This window comes from Lissotriton helveticus, chromosome 6 (assembly GCF_964261635.1).
Source record: "Lissotriton helveticus chromosome 6, aLisHel1.1, whole genome shotgun sequence".
NCBI lineage: Eukaryota > Metazoa > Chordata > Amphibia > Caudata > Salamandridae > Lissotriton > Lissotriton helveticus.
This window is the reverse complement of record NC_136067.1, coordinates 204763670-204780812: the sequence shown is the minus strand read 5'-3', so window position 1 is coordinate 204780812 and position 17143 is coordinate 204763670. Positions and strand designations below refer to the sequence as shown.

Sequence of the window (17143 nt, the reverse complement as noted above, 5' to 3'; positions counted from 1 at the left end):
TTGCACGTTATGTTACAACAGCTTAACTATCAATCAATATGTCACCATATTGTAGCATACTCATTTTGTAAATGCATTTAAAAGAGTGCCTTGATTTATTTATTTATGCACATGGTTGTAGTAGGTCGAGTCTACAGCGACTGCGCTGCAGGGTGATCTGTTGCATGTACTTTGTAGGGTTGGATTCCTCCAATCGTTGTGGATTGGCTGTCTTTGTCATTCAAAAATTGTTGCCTCCAACTTGCTAATGGTTGGTGCATGTCCCACCTTTTTTCAAAAGTTAAAACTCTCTGGAGTATTGCTGTGGGAACGAGCAGTGGCTGCTGTGGCAGGACACAGCTGTGCGAGTGCCTTATGCACACTGCCATTGTCCTCTGCACAGGAACTCGCTTGCGACCATGCTTGTTTTTTTAAATGGAACAAGCCTTTCACTGGATCAGAGCAGTGCCTGCGAGGTCGTGTTACTCCAGGCATGCACAGCGCGTCTTAGCAGCAACACAGTAAACTTTAAAATTGGCGGGTGAGTTGAATGTATTTGAGAGGGGCACACTGTCCAACTATGCAGCTTTTCCGGGATTGCTCTCCTTAAAGGCCTATCGGTGCTATTAGTCTCAGCATCAGCTTACCATCCTGTGATTCTGAACGCATCACATAATCTTCTTGTGCCTTACAAAGAAAATGAATTTGCCCATGTGTAATGTAACTGGTGTCCATGTGTAGGAAGCTGGCTCTGTATATACTATTCGAAAGTGAGGTATAGTGTGCACAGAGTCCAGTGGAACCCCAGAGGTAGGCAGAGCTAAAGTTAGATAGAACCTTACTCTCTATTTGTGGTAGTTTGGTCGAGCAGTAAGGCGGTATCAGAGGAGAGTGTTAATCATTTGTTGTACACACTCAGTCAGCAAATTAATTCACACACTCAAAGACTGAACTTCAAACCAATTGTTTTAGTAGAAATATATTTTTTTAGTTATTTTATTTTCTAGAACCAAGCAAGCCTGTCACGGGTAAGCAATAAGTACTTTCCAGTAGTTATGAAATTGAAATACAGTGTGAATGATAATTGTATACGCACTTTGGTTTGATTTACAGTATGGATGCAGAGAAATGCGGGGGCAGATTTACAAGCCCCATGCGCCGCTGGTGCATCACATTGTGTGATGCACCAGTGGCGCAGCCTGCTGAGTGATATTTACAAGCACAGGTAAAGTCACCCTGCGTGACTTAACCTGTGCTTGTAAATATCACCCCTGTTCATGCAAAACTTTGCGTGTTAGGTGCGTGAGAAGGGTGTTGCTGTGGTTGTTTCCAGGTAACGCCCATGCCCACTGATGCATTTCCAGATTTACGAGCAATCATAAATCTGGAAATGCGTCAGAATTCTTCGCAACCCTAGGGGTGGCGTAGCGAGGTGCAACGAGGAGAAATGTTTTAATTTCTCCTTGTTTTTTTCCGCTTTCAATGTGTGCTGCATTCTACAGCACGCAGGCACAGTCTCGGGCACACGTGGGGAAACAATAATGGTATGGCAGTCTCTTTCAGATCAAAATGACTGTGGTCGACACCAGTGTAATCTTTAAAGTTATTTAATGAAGCAATAACAGAATGGAATCAAACAACCAGCTGACAGGTGTTTCGTCACAAGGCAACTGACCTGTGACTCTTCAGGGCTGGGGAGGATTCAAAACATGGGGTGAGGGGAGTTGGGAAACATTTAGAAAAATGAGGTTGGACAGTTAAATAACCCCTAAAGGGATATGGGAAGGGGATCACCCTAAGTGTGACCGAAGCCTGTGTTTTAATGAAAATCATGAATGAAATGCGTGTGCAGCTTTCACGGTGTGATCATCATGACAAAAGCGAGGAAAAAACATGGAACCTAAGTGGTGTGACATAGTAAAAAACAACAAGTGGACACACATGATAATGTGTATTATAGTGGGTGTCCTGTGCTCGTTAAGGAAAGAGAACCCGCGTAGGATAAAATAATAATCACACTGAAGCATGACAACAATCGTGCTGAGAAGATGAGACAATGCCGAATGACAAAGAAAATTAGTCAACTGCTACTCTGCAGTCCAATGGTGATGGTGGCTGGGGTAGGGGGACTGGTGAGACAAATTAAAATGGGTGAATGAGGGATCATAGGGGACAAAAAAAGGGTGCATGGAAGTTCAGAGATTGGGTTGGTCTCTAAGGAAACAAGGTCCTCATGAAGAGCATTTATTAAGTGAATACCTATGTCATGTTTGAAGAGTAAGTGGATGCGGTCCCTAAAGGAAGCAAGGAAAAGGAGAGGGCGAGGATGAGCAGAGTTCGAAAGCGACATGGTAAAAGGTGCCCTCATACAGGAACCGATCAATGTTGTTATGAGGTGACAGAAAATTGAAATCCGGCGCTCACCTCAGAGCCGGTAATAATTCTGACCCAGCCTGGGTTGCGAGGAGGAGATCAGGTGAGCAGTGAACCGACTGTGGTGCTGTGTGTGGCATACAATGCAAGGAAGTATAAAGTCTTTAACTGTGTCAACGGGACGGGTACGCTGCGCTGTGGGTTGGTGTGGAGGCTGAAAGAATGAAGGGGAATTTAGAATGAATGCAAGGATGAGAAGAAGGGACCGGGATGGAAGAAAGGGGGTCTTACCCTGGGTATGAGAACCTCCCAGTGTCTAGAGACGGAGCTGGGATACTAGGATGTCGTGATGTGGCAGAAGGTTCCAATGCTGCAAGAATGGAGTGTGTTAGAGCCAAGTGAAATAAGGCAGAGGTTGGGAAATGCAATTGCAGCATGGGCGGGAATTCTTACCCTGGGTGAGCCTTATAGAGGGTTCTCCAGGCTAGCGTGGGAGCAAGAGGGCGGGTACACCAATCTAATGTAGACGAGAAAGCGAGAGAAGAAGGATCGTAAATGGGACTGCAATGCACTTGGGGGGACTGAGGAACTATGTGACAGTATTAGTCAGTGGCCTTATCTAAGTGTGGCTTACCTGCTAATAGGGTGGGGGGGGTCGAGCGACACTGGTTCCGTTGCTTCTTCCGGATGCGTAAGATGTCGGAAACTGGTGGGCCCTATTTATACCGGGGTGGCTACCGTCGACTAGACTGCGCACTGGTATGTCTCAGTGGCCGGGATGCGTGGCGGCATGTACCAGTGATTGAAGACCGTGAATGTCAGGTCCACAGAGGGTGGTATGACATGAAGGCGCAGTGCTCATGTGCTGAAGGCAGGAAGACTAGACCACACAACAGTGGTACGAGACTAGGCAGAGCAACCAGAGGGCTAACGCTGAATCTCTACGAGCATGTGAGTGAGTCATCTGCCGTGCGGAGTGTGCTTTGGAAAATATCTATGGGATCAGAAAATAGTAACTGCTGGTGGGGGAAGAAATGTGTAGTCAAGGTGGTTTGAGTAGGCTGAAAATCAATGGAGGAAGGTATAGGATTGGAGGTAGGGAGGAAGGATGGAAAATTGGAAAGAGAAGAAAAAAATGTGCCTCGATGTGGACATTATACATGATGTTTCCAATGAACGTAAGAGCACAGTAATTGGGCTGGTGCTAGGAACGGATGAACAGGTTACATATGGGTAACATCTGGGATGGGCAACAGCCTGGATGGTGTGCAGAGGTAAACCTCATGCTTAGAAAAGCACTAGTGCGTAAGGACACAGTAAGCATGCTAAGTGTAGTAACGCTGGTTATGTACTGGAAAATACTCTGAGGAGTGACCAGTGGGGGGCCGTGGTGGCTCCCGTTGTTGAGAGCTAGTTCCTCAGTCCCCCGAGTACATTGCAGTCCCCATTTACGATCCTTGTTCTCTCACTTCCTCGTCTGCATTAGATTGGCGTACCTGCCCTCTCGCTCCCATGCTAGCCTTGAGAACCCTCTACGAGGCTCACTCAGGGTAAGAATTCCCGCCCATGCTGCAATTGCATTTCCCAACCTCTACGTTCCTTCACTTGGCTTTAACACTCCATTCTTGCAGTATTGGAACCATCTGCCACAGCACGAAGTCCTAATATCCCCGCTTCATCTCTAGACACTGGGAGGTCCACATACCCGACACCCAGGGTAAGACCCCCTTTCTTCCATCCCGGTCCCTTCTTCTCATCCTTGCATTGCTTCTAAATTTCCCTGCATTCTTTCAGCCTCCATGCCAACCCACAGCATGGTGTACCCGCCCCGTTGACACAGTTAAAGACATCAGACTTCCTCCCATTGTCTGCTACACACAGCACCACAGTCGGTTCACCTCTCACCTGAGCTCCTTCTCGCACTCCAGGCCGGGTCGGAATTATCACTGGCTCTGAGGTGAGCGCCTGATTTCAATTTTCTGTCATCTCATAACCACATGGATAGGTTCCCATCTGAGGGCACCTTTTGCCATGTCGCCTTCGAACTCCGCTCATTCGCGCCCTCTCCTTTTCCTTGCTTCCTTTAGGGAAGGCATCCACTCACTCTTCAAACACGACACAGGTATTCACTTAATAAATGCTCTTCATGAGGACCTTGTATCCTTAGAGGTCAACACACTCTCTGAACTTCCAGGCAACCTTTTTTTGTCCTAATGATCCTACATTCACCATGTTTTTCCCTCGCTTTTGCCATGATGATCACACCATGAAAGCGGCACACGCACTAAAATCACATTTCATTCATGATTTTTATTAAAACACAGGCTTCGCTCACACTTAGGGTGATCCCCTTCCCATGTCCACTTATGGGTTATTTAACCGTCCAACCTCAATTTTCCAAATGTTTCCCAAATCCCCTCACCCCATGTTTTGTATCCTCCCCAGGCCTGAAGAGTCATGGGTCAGTTGCCTTGTGACGAAACACGTGTCGGCTGGTTGTTTGATTACATTCTGTTATTGCTTAATTAAATAGCTTTAAAGATTACACTGGTGTCAACCACAGCAATTTTGATCTGAAAGAGACTGCCACACCATTATAGTATCCCCACCAATTGTGCCTGGGACTGTGCTTACAAGATTGTTGTTTGTTCCTGTCTCACACACCAACGGGGGTTATTGGGTTATTCTGTGGAAATAAATAATTAATTACCTGATCTATTTTTGACTATAATCAATAAACGGTTAGCTCAATAAATAAGAGTCAAGATACGAGGTAGCTGGAGTATACAGGCTTTAATCAGGCATAAAAGGACAGGAACAGGACAGCCTGTACGGGAATAGGATGGCAGCTGCCGGGGGCAGGAATAGGCTAACTTTTAATAACAGTGCACAATATTTATAGTTAAACAGAATACATTACATTCAATATAGTAGGCGTAGCAGTAGGCGGGGTTTGTAGCAGTCGCGAAAGATAAGGGCAACATGATGTAACAAGAGGCGTGTACAGGGCGTATACATAGACATGTGATGTAAACATAACAGAATATGTCATAAATGGGGCGGAAACATGGAGGGGGCTACCTGAGCAGCTGGGACCTCTAACCTAGTGGTGCGCGCAAACTGGCAATGACGTGTTACCTGGGAGAACTGGGGGCTATGACTTCTGCCCTAGAAGAGGAGACTAAAGTCTGGAGTGTCAGAGCGACATGTACCCAGGCATATCTAGTATCTGATGTTTAGAGAACATGTTGATAGAATCCAAAAGTTATCAGGGTAAAGGCTAATAGACTTTAAGACTGGTGCATGCATAATTCTATATGTCGTGCGTGTGTGAGGAATATTCTATGAATATTAATACAGTATTTCTCTTACATGGAGACATAAAGGCTAGACCATGACGGAAACTATTGATGCGATTCAGTAGCTTAGGAATGCAGAGAAGGAGGGTTGGACTGATAACTAGAAACATAACATACTCTTGGCAGACTGGGAGGCAGAGCCAGGCCGAGCCGGGCACTGCGAGGCAAGAAAGTAAGCTAAGGGTCAGGGATACAGGTGGGGGCTGTATCGCTCCTCGGAGAGGGTTCAGGAAACAGGAGCTGAATCTGAGTCCGGGCCCTCTTGAGGCCTAGAAACGGGGACAATTCAATGAATTAACGTGTACACTGTAAAACGTGGCAACGTAGCTTTACATAGGCCTAATACTCGTAGCTTTCAAGAGGACTGGAAACTGACATACTAGAGATGGACACAACTGTAATTGCGTCTTTAATCGATCAGAAGGGGATACATGCATATCGATCATGCACATATGACATAAGATGGGGAACACGTAGGCACATACAACATGGCAAAATTTACTTTTCCACATTCCCTCCTTGTGCCCTACGTTTCCATCAGGAAACATCTATATTCATGATACCATCTATCATTTCATACAGCATCATTTGCTCGTCTCAAATTGTCTTGGAACGGGACTTAGGACTAGGAATACAAGAGGTAGCACAAATGCCGCAAATCGCAGGGCCACATTGTATACAGAGGCAGCAACTGAATATGATCATTACTGCAATACCTAGGAATGACAATACTTTCCATCCCCAGGCAGATATGATACTCCAGAGCCAACCGGACCATGTCCAGGTGCCTGGATTCTGGTGTAACTGATGGGCAATTTTATGAAGTCTGGTTATAGCTGAATAAACAGACGGCGCGTTATTAGGAATGAAAATGCAGCAACTAGATCCGATGACTCTACATGCTCCTCCTCTATCGGCCAGTATGACGTCAAGAACGAGACGATTTTGGAGCACGACAAATCTCATAGCAGATTGCTCTTCGGTTAAGTTACCTAGAGCAGAAGTAGTCTCATTCACTACTGCTTCAAGGGTTCTGGTTAGTCTACGTATTAACTTACTATTCTGGATAGGTCCTATAAAGAAGAAGAAACCTTTATTGAAATCTTGATATTGTTCTAGAGTAGTTTCAGTTTGATCGACAATCGGGGACTCAATCTCCCTTCTATGTCTGACCTGTACTAGATGTGTGTTTCTATGATAATCAGATGGGGCTAGAAAAACTGGTGGCAGTAGGAAGGCAATATAACATGTTCCATCCCAATCGAGGGGCAGACGAACATATGCGGTCTGACCACAAACAAAATAAGAATGACGTGATGCTTTGAAAATAGATTTCCCACTGTCACTATACTCGACAATAGTAGTACAATCACTATGTCCTACATGTGCGGAACCATTCTTTCTGACACATAATTCGCCTTTGACTGGTAGTACCGAAATAGCAGGTAAGTCTGGAGTAGTATCAGACTGAACATTCAGGACCATAAAATTCGAAGAATAATTACCCAAATCATATACTTCATTTTCTAGATCTAACCCTGTTCTATGGGGGAGACCTTGCTTGTCTGGGAAACATGTTCTGTTCAGAAGAGACATATCATTGGAGGATGATGTTAAAGTGGACCATGCTCCACACGAACCATTGTGTGAAAACGGATAAGGAAAGAGTGGCAGAACTCCCTTCGGTGTCTGGAAAGGGGGGAGTCGACCACACACCCAACAATTAGTGGCATTGCTGGTCTGGTGTGAATAGTGTAACATTCTTATAAATGTATTATTTCTCATAGCAAGACGATAGGATAACTCGTGAGGAGGCAGATCACTAAATGTGTGCTCTACTGTAGCATTAGAAAACTTATTTACATGAGAAACTGGAAAACATAAATGTAAGGCATAACTTGTGCAGGTAACCATTAAACTCACATATAATAGAAAACTTAGAATAATGATACATTTGATAGAGTTTTGACTAACTCTCTCACTATGGGGGTCTATCTCATACATGTCAGAAACCTGTCTAACCGTTTCACCCGAGAGGGACTTAGACAATTAAACTGGCTGACTTATTTTACTAGACCGGAGTTTCTTTTTATACTCCTGCTGCGGAGTTTCCTCTAACAGGGGAGGCTTGGAACATTCTGAGTCAATTTTTAGGCAGTCTTTTGGAAAAAGGTAGTCCTTAGAAATGTTCTTGGCAAATGTTTTTATACGACATCCATGGAATTTCTTGATATGGGACAGATGGACCCAGCCTTTTCTTCCTTCTAACTTGGCCGCCGTCCTCGTGGTTAACAAGACTAGACGTGGCTCCTTCCAGCGGGGCTCCAGCGGGCTTGAACGATCAAAGTTCCTGACCAACACGAGGTCGCCTGGAATGACCTCATGCGGTTTCACCTCAGTATTGTCTGGGAATGCAGCGGCAACCTGTGAACGACAAGAGTGTAGGGCAGACATCAAGGAAGCTAGGTAATCTGTCAGCATATTACTGGAAACATCTGTAATACTGCGGGGTCTAGGTGTACCCCACATATTTGGGGGGCGGCCGAATACGACCTCATAAGGGGACAGACCTGATCTGGAATGTGCAACCATCCTCATGAAGAATAAAGCAACTGGCAGGGCAACTAGCCAGTCTACACCTTTCTCTTTACATGTCTTGGCAATACGGATTTTCAGGGTCTGATTATGTCTCTCTACGAGACCGGCTGCTTCAGGATGGCGCACACAATGGAACTTCCACTGGTACCCTAACAGAAGGGAAACATGTTTCATTAACTCGGATGAGAATGGCTGGCCGTTATCAGAATACACGACCCTAGGGAGTCCATAGCGGGGAAAGAATTCACGAACCAACTGCCTGGCAGTGGTCGCGGCTGTGTAATCTGGAACTGGATAAGCTTCTGTCCACCTGGACAAAGCGCATACAACTACGAGGACATACTTGAAACCTCGACATCGCTCCATCTGAATATAATCCATCTGGAGGACTTCAAAAGGGTGGTCAGGAGGTTGGAATCCACCTTGTTCCACCGGGACACTTTTACCTGGATTGAACTGACAACATATCATACAGGTACGGACTTTCTGCTTGGCTGCAGCTCGTAAATGCTTGTTGAACCAAAGGTTCTGAATACTGTCTAACATAGCTTTTTCTCCTAGATGTGCTGGACTATGTGCGGTATTAATAATGACTTGAACCATAGAGTCGGGGAGAAACCATGTGGCTTTTCCCTTCGTCACCCATCCCTGATCTGTCTGGACCCCTCCTTGTTCGGACCATTTCTTGATTTCTTCGGGAGTAGCATGTAACTGTATGTCTATGACATCTTGTGTAGGGTCCTTAACTGTCATACAAGTAGTCTGTTCTGGAGTGGATGTCTGTGTCTTGTTAACTGGAATGTCTGGTGTCTGAGCTGTAAGCTTGGCTGTTCGATCTGCTAGATCGTTACCTTGGGAAATGATATCAGTAACTTTCGTATGTGCCTTGCACTTCATGATAGCGATAGCTGTCGGTAAATGTATTGCATCTAACAGAGCTTGAATGAGGAGACCATGCTGAATCTTGGTTCCATGAGAAGTCATGAAACCTCTCTCCTGCCAGAGTACTCCGAAGTCGTGTACAACTCCGAATGCGTAACGTGAATCTGTATATATGTTTACTTTCAGGTTCTTGGCACGTATGCAGGCTTGGGTCAGAGCAACGAGCTCTGCTGCTTGAGCAGACAGGGTGTCAATACGGTGTGTTTCTATAACTTCGGTGTCAGTAGTCACTGCATACGCGGCTACGAGTTCTCCTGTACTAGTTCTCATACATGAACCGTCCACATAAAGTGTCAGGTCGGGATTAGGTAATGCAATGTCTGTCAGGTCTTGTCTTGGCTTAGTCATAGTGTTAACAACTTCCACACAGTCATGTGTGGCAGGATTTGAAGTAACTGACGGTAACAATGTAGCAGGATTCAGAATGTTGCAGCGTCTGATTTCTATGTGTGGCTGAAACAGTGTCAGTTCATAACCTGTTAAACGTGCAATGGTCAAGTGCTGAGTCTGTGTTCGGTTTAAAAGAACTTCCACGGAATGTGGAACTTGTACTGTCAGGGAGTGTCCTAATACTATGGAATCACTTTGTCTGATAGCTAGAGCTGTGGCTGCAACTGACTTGAGGCACGCAGGCAAAGCCTGGGCTACTGGATCTAATGTGCTCGAGAAATAAGCACAAGGCTTGTACTGTCCTGCTTGATCTTGTGTGAGAACAGATAATGCAGTACCATCACGTTCTGTGACAAAAAGTGTAAAAGGCTTACTGTAGTTCGGTGTAGCTAGAACAGGTGCTTGGCATAAGGCTTTCTTTAATTCATTAAAACTAAGTGTATGTTCAGATGTCCAAGGGAGGACAGTCGATACGGCTGCCTCCTGTGTCGTTAACTGTATCAGTGGCTTGGCTAGAAATGCATACTGAGGAATCCATTGTCTGCAGTAAGAAGTGAGGCCAATAAAAGCTCGTACCTCCTTCTGTGTCTTGGGCTGTGGAAGACTCGCTATCAACTGGATACGGTCTGGTGTCAACTGCCTACCCCACTTGGACAGCAAGTGGCCTAAGTAGATCACTTGCTGGACACAGAACTGGAGCTTTGAAGGGGACACCTTGTGCCCCATCTCGGCCAGATAATACAGAACTGTAAGTGACGCTCGTTCGCAGTCACGTTCAGAACGGGCTGTGATCAGTAGATCATCGACATACTGGAGCAGGGCAGTGTCAGTTGGCATGTGAATATTGTCTAGTTGTCTTTTAAGTGCTTGACTGTAAATACTAGGACTTTCTGTGAAACCTTGAGGAGCTCGTGTGAATTTATAGCTCCTTCCATTTAAACAAAAACCGAAAAGGTACTGGCTGTCTGGATGAATGGGGACACTGAAAAATGCATTCTTGAGGTCGATGACAGTGAAAAATGTAGCTTCAGAATCAATGGCTGTCAGTAGGGAAGAAATATCTGGGACTACTGGATACTGGGGTATGATACATTTATTAAGTTCTCGAAGGTCAATCACTAATCGATATACTGGAGGTGCATTTGGATCAGTACGTTTCATGACTGGAATGATAGGAGAATTACATACATTGGAGTCAGTTTCTACAACCACTCCTTGAGCAATAAGCTCGTCAATAATTTTGGATAAGGCTGATACAGCCTCAGGTGGCAATCTATATTGTCTGATTCGTGGCAAGACTATACCTTGTTTGAGAGTCACACGATTGGGTGTGATTTGCATAAAACCTACATCAGTTGGACCTTGCGCCCATAAATGCTGTGGAACATTTAGTAACCTTGGATCAAAATCACGTAATACATAGTGACCTTTGAAGTCACGCAAAAACAATCGGACTCCTTCTGGAGAACAGCAAATAACTGCACCTAATTCTTTCAATGTTTTAATGCCTAACAAATTTTCTGGACATGACTTCGTAAGTAACAAATCAGTAGTTCGGGACAATGGACCAACTTCTAGAGTAACTGGCTTTGAAATCTCGTTAACAATAGGCTTTCCTGAAAATCCAAGGGAAACATTTCTAGAGCCTGAGAGCGGAGCCCCTGGAACCTCGTCATGACTGATAGTAGTCCTACTTGCCCCTGTATCAATCAGAAACTTTCTGTCTTTCCCTAATACTTGACTGTGTACGTAGGGACCCTCTTGATCTACAGGTATCTCGATGAGAGGCAAGCCTACCTCCCTCTCTAGGCTGTTTCATGAATACTGTTGATACTCTGGATACTCTGTCTGGGCATACTGGTACATTTGCTGTGTAACATGCTGTGTTGCAGCGATAGGCTGCGGTGCTGGAACTGTCTGTTGTGCATTCTGCGGTGACTGAGAAGTCTGTGAGACTTGTTCTGGTCTAGGCGGACGTGGTCTTTCTTTAGTCTTACCAGTAGCTATGTTGTGTTTCAGAACTGCACACTCGTTTATAAAATGACCTGGCTGTTTACAATAATTGCATGTCCCTTTAACGGGAGCTGCAGGATGACTGGCTTGATTCGGACCCCTCTTCTGACTGTCTTGTGGAACAGATTGTGCAACTAGTACTTTCATTTTCGTGTCTTTCATATGTCTCCTTTCGTGTTCTTGCTCTTCCCTGATTCTATTCTGGTGATACTGGAGCATTTAAAGCATTTGTGACGGAGTATTAGCTTGCCAACTACTTTCGACTTTCAATACTCGATTTTTAACTTGTGGACTTGAATTCTCGACTAGTTTAGTAACAAAAAGATGAGGGTACGACTCGCTACTTGTCTTCAAACCACTGTTAATAATAAAACATTTTTCAAATCTGGAATAAAAATCACTAGTGTCTTCATCCTGTTTCTGTTTACATGCTGAGATTGCATCCCAATCTTCCTTTTTCGTGGCTAGTAACCTTGGTAAAACTTGTATCAATAACTCGGGCAATTCTTTACATTTGTCCCCAAGACCGGTACCTGGTACTCGTATTTTATCTTCAGCTTCTAGGGCTGTCCAATCAATCTTTTTCTCTCCCACCTCCCATTCTTTTTCCTTGAGTTTTTCATATACCCCTGCGGGCAACAGGACCTTTAGCATTTTAATGATATCAGGATATGTGTATTCTCCCATACGGAGCATGTCTTTTAATTCTCGATGGAACCCTGCTGGATCTTTGTCGTGACAGGGAATTAATTTCTTCATTTCTAAGAGTTCCATCTTGGTAATAGGGGTGTAAACAAATACTCCTTGCATTTCACCACCCGCTGTCCTAACTGGGTGTACTTCTCGTAACGGATTCTGTCTGTCTATGTAAAATGGTTTACTTTCTGGAGGTGGGACATGAACAAAATGCGGATTCAGAAACGTTCTATATTTGTGGCGCTGTTCTAGAATGATACTAATTAAATCGGTACCTAAACCTTTCCATCTATACTGGAGCAACTCGTTCAGGACATCATGTAACGGACCTGGATCAGAATGTTGACCCTCATACAGTGTAATGAGGTGCTGGATCATATACATACCCACCAGTCGCTGCTCGGCTGGGGGCAGTTTCAGAAACATTTGTGCCACTATTTCGTCTGGGAAAGTGGTAGAATCAGTAGTCCATCGGACTGCTGATCGGGCTAGTTCTAGTTCATGCATGGTACTAAGTTCACTATAACCGATACGTGATTTCAGAATATGATCGGTAGCTTGAAATACTTGTTCTAGATTCTCTTGTTCTCGTGCTGGAAGGTGAAAAACTTTCTTGTGTTCTAGGCGTGAATGTCGGTCTGGAAGTCTAGATTTACCTACATACGCTATTCTGGCGGTATTCTCGTCTTCTACCTCTTCAGTATCAGTGTTGTCTTCTTTCTCGCTTACTTGTGCTGCTTTGCGTTTCTCGTGTAACCTTATTATTTCCTTACGAATTTTCTTGTACATACTCTCTATACTACTGAGTGCCTTGTGTCTTCCCTCGGCTATATGATCACTCCACTTTGTCAGAACTCTCATTTCGATCGGATCTTTAGTCGGATAATCTTGTTCCCTTATTAAACAATTAACTAGAAACTTTAATAGCATGAGCTGAGTCTCGGCTTTCCTTAGAGACATGATTTCGCCAATACTTTCTGGATCGTCTCCTGTACGGATGAAACGATATATTCTGTCTAGATCTTCTTTCATATTCGGTAGGGTGTCCAAATACTCGGTCACCCGTCTTACACGTAATGAATATATAACCATATTATCATCGCCTGGGACTGGATCATAACGGCATTCGGTAAGAGCTCGTCCGATATCTGCAACGGACTGATATTTGGGCGTACGCTGTAACGCACGTTCATGTAACTCGACTAACGTTACACGTTTGTGTGGCGGCGGGGTACCAGGAGGACCTCCCCCCGCGGCCCCTAAACTAGAATCGTCGACTGATACTCTTCGTGCTGGCAGAGTGACCGATGTAGCGGGAACTTGTACTATGGGCTGGACCGGGGGTACCGTAACAGGTGCTGTAACAGGTGCCCCGGTGGCTGGAGGAACAGGAATTACATTATTTACAGGAGCTGGCGGAACAGGATTTGCATATTCTGGGACTGTGTCGTCCAAATAGGACGAGAGAAAAATATCAGCTGCGGTCGGTTTGTGACGTAGCTTAATCGGAACTAATGGCGGCGGAAAATTACATGGTGCTTCCGGGGTTGCTTTTGGCAAGCCCTCGGCAAGAAGAGGATACATACCCTTAATAAGGGCATTTCTCTGTCTGTCTGACTGTTCGGCTTTAACTCGTTCACCTACTTCGATTAATTCCCTTTCTTGGGCTCTTTCTGAGGATTCTCTACTTAATTCTGACTTTCTGATTTCTTTTTCGGTTCTTTTATGAGATTCTTTGCGCCATAACTCGATGGCATCTTTCTGGGACTGTCTGGATTTCTTTTTCCATAATGCTTCTTCTACTCGCATGATGCACTCGGCATCCCATGTACCTGATACAGGCCATCTTTATTTCTCTTCTAGATCTTTAGTATACTCGACCCATAAGTCTAGATATAATATGGCACTTATGCCATGCTTATGATACATAAAATGACCTGGACTGTCCCTAGGCGGGACAGGAACTGCTTCCTCGAGCAGACCTTTTCTGGTTTTTAACTGACGTAACTTCGAGAACAGAGGCATAACTTAGGCTGGAGTCTGGACACAATACAATACACGATAAACACAATAATAACTTAAGAAAACAAATCACTCATACCACGACATTAAAAACACATGAAATAACATTTAAAATAACAGTTCGGACAGAATACTACCTGGAATACTGAAATACAGAATACATGAATTTCTCGAGAACAGAACTTACTAGAACAGAAACTTACTAGAATGACTAGATGCACTGCTAAAACAGTACGAAACTTACCGGTCCCATAAAGAGACACGTCAGGACCCGCATCCACCTAGGTGGACACTTCGTGTTGGATCTGTGTACCCAAACCCACGGACCAGAGACAAATTAATTGACCCTGTCTAGATACTACCCCAGCAACGGTACTCACCGGGCAGCAAGAAAGGAAGGCCTCGGACTGGACTGGACTGCTACGACGACGGACGGACGAACTTCGGACTTCAGTTACAGGTGGGCCTCTGGATACCTCGGACCTTGGACTCTCGGCTTGGGCTCTGGTCGGGACTCGCCGCGTTCCTCCACCGCCTCGTCTGGATGCTGGACCGCAACCTCCGTCTCCTCCGTGGGCCTGAGGGATACTTGAAGCAGAAATATCTGCACGTGGCCGGTATGGTTCCGTCACGGCTGCAGAGGATCAGGGGGCCTGCGTGGCTTCTCCGGCGCGTGGGGAAAGGGCAAGTCCCTGTTCGGGCGCCATTATGTGGTAAATAAATAATTAATTACCTGATCTATTTTTGACTATAATCAATAAACGGTTAGCTCAATAAATAAGAGTCAAGATACGAGGTAGCTGGAGTATACAGGCTTTAATCAGGCATAAAAGGACAGGAACAGGACAGCCTGTACGGGAATAGGATGGCAGCTGCCGGGGGCAGGAATAGGCTAACTTTTAATAACAGTGCACAATATTTATAGTTAAACAGAATACATTACATTCAATATAGTAGGCGTAGCAGTAGGCGGGGTTTGTAGCAGTCGCGAAAGATAAGGGCAACATGATGTAACAAGAGGCGTGTACAGGGCGTATACATAGACATGTGATGTAAACGTAACAGAATATGTCATAAATGGGGCGGAAACATGGAGGGGGCTACCTGAGCAGCTGGGACCTCTAACCTAGTGGTGCGCGCAAACTGGCAATGACGTGTTACCTGGGAGAACTGGGGGCTATGACTTCTGCCCTAGAAGAGGAGACTAAAGTCTGGAGTGTCAGAGCGACATGTACCCAGGCATATCTAGTATCTGATGTTTAGAGAACATGTTGATAGAATCCAAAAGTTATCAGGGTAAAGGCTAATAGACTTTAAGACTGGTGCATGCATAATTCTATATGTCGTGCGTGTGTGAGGAATATTCTATGAATATTAATACAGTATTTCTCTTACATGGAGACATAAAGGCTAGACCATGACGGAAACTATTGATGCGATTCAGTAGCTTAGGAATGCAGAGAAGGAGGGTTGGACTGATAACTAGAAACATAACATACTCTTGGCAGACTGGGAGGCAGAGCCAGGCCGAGCCGGGCACTGCGAGGCAAGAAAGAAAGCTAAGGGTCAGGGATACAGGTGGGGGCTGTATCGCTCCTCGGAGAGGGTTCAGGAAACAGGAGCTGAATCTGAGTCCGGGCCCTCTTGAGGCCTAGAAACGGGGACAATTCAATGAATTAACGTGTACACTGTAAAACGTGGCAACGTAGCTTTACATAGGCCTAATACTCGTAGCTTTCACGAGGACTGGAAACTGACATACTAGAGATGGACACAACTGTAATTGCGTCTTTAATCGATCAGAAGGGGATACATGCATATCGATCATGCACATATGACATAAGATGGGGAACACGTAGGCACATACAACATGGCAAAATTTACTTTTCCACAATTCCACCGACCTGGCAACACCGTTCATACTCAAAGCATAATCCACACAAACGAGCACTAGTCTGAGCACCAATCTTGCTGGTTACACTAAAAACCCTACCCCTATATCATTCTACAGCATGCATTGGAAGAGGAAATTACGTCAATTGATTGTTTTTGTGCAGGAAGATGCCCCTTCCGGGCACAAAAACAATCTCCCTACGACGCAGGCATCCTTGCGCACAAACATGCAGTTTGTGCGCCAGCGCAGGGGGAAGCACAGCGATGCAACATATTGTTGTAAATATGTTGCATCCCTGTGCTTCAAAATTAACGTAGCGGGGCACAGCAAAATGACTTGCTGCATCGCTCTGAATAGGCTTTTTAGTGAAATAGCAGGTTAATAACATATGAGATTACTATGCTTACACAGAGTAGTATATCTAGATACTACTCTGGGACATTTCCTGAAAACAGGTAAGTAATATCGTTTTTATTAGATTATGCAATTTCAAAAAAATTATTTAGTTTGTCAAACTCCACACTTAAAAACTTTTCACAGAAAAACAGTCAATGTTACCTTATGGAGGAAATAGTGTTATCAGTTTTGAGGTAAGTATTTGGTAGTGGGAGCTGAGATTCTGAGGGTAGACTACGGGTTCCCCCAGGGTCAAGGATGCACTCTAGTTACAACCTCAGAGGCACTAGGATGGCCGGGTGCAGCGTGCTGAGGCCCAATGTTATCCAACGGGGGATTGGAGGCCTCCGGTTGGCGGCTGCTGGCAAGCAGAACACTGGGTTGTGGGAGCAAAGCTCCTGGAATTTAGCTCAGGGCAAATGGGGAAACAAATTACCACCAAAGGTGCACCCTCAGCAGCACTAGGGCGGCCAGGTGCAGG

At 45.0% G+C, this 17143-nt stretch overlaps 1 protein-coding gene across 2 annotated transcripts in view; it reads right to left on the bottom strand.

Moving 5' to 3' along the window:
* Positions 1–17143, bottom strand: part of LOC144762422 (cytochrome P450 2K1-like) — a 579377-nt gene that overhangs the window by 186913 nt on the left and 375321 nt on the right. The window lies entirely within an intron of this gene.